Source organism: Tupaia chinensis, unplaced genomic scaffold (genome assembly GCF_000334495.1).
Source record: "Tupaia chinensis unplaced genomic scaffold, TupChi_1.0 Scaffold000054_1, whole genome shotgun sequence".
NCBI classification, from domain to species: Eukaryota; Metazoa; Chordata; class Mammalia; order Scandentia; family Tupaiidae; genus Tupaia; species Tupaia belangeri.
The window spans coordinates 11,359,536-11,360,157 of NW_006159512.1; positions in this window are offsets into that span (position 1 = coordinate 11,359,536).

Below are 622 nucleotides of genomic sequence, written 5' to 3' on the forward strand. Positions count from 1 at the left end.
GTCCCACACACACTAAGTGGCAGCAGTTGGCTCCAGACCCAGCCCTGATGACTCTGCAGTTAAAAATCTCACCCTCACCTCCGACTCATGCAACCTAGGTTTGTTTGGACCTGTTTTTCTGACCCTGCAGGACATGTGACCAATGTATATCCAGACTAAAGTCAAGCAAACCACTTCAGGATGTTCCGCGTAAGTGGCTAAACCACGTCCGCTGGGCCCTGTGCTTCTGACCTAAGGGCACACTGTTCAGGCTCTTTGTACTGGTGTTTTATTTCGCTGCTCCACCTCACTCTGTAGGAAACATTCTCTACTCTTTTCAGCAGGTCATAGCTCTTGCTTTGTTCTTTTTTTAAAAAGGTTTTTGCCATGGGTGTGTGAGTTCACTGGAGACAGAGACAGTGAGGGGGAAAGTAAGAAATCACCTCCCCAGGGGGTATGGTCATGGTGCAATCCCTTCTCCCCTGTTCTCCTCCTAGGATGTTGGGCAGGCATGCACACACATGTGGCATGATTTCCGAGCCACTGGTTCCAGGACTCAAACCATGGTCAGTCATGTGGGAATCCAGCGCCTTAACCACCATGCCACCTGCTGGTCCCTCTCTTATATATATATATTTTATTT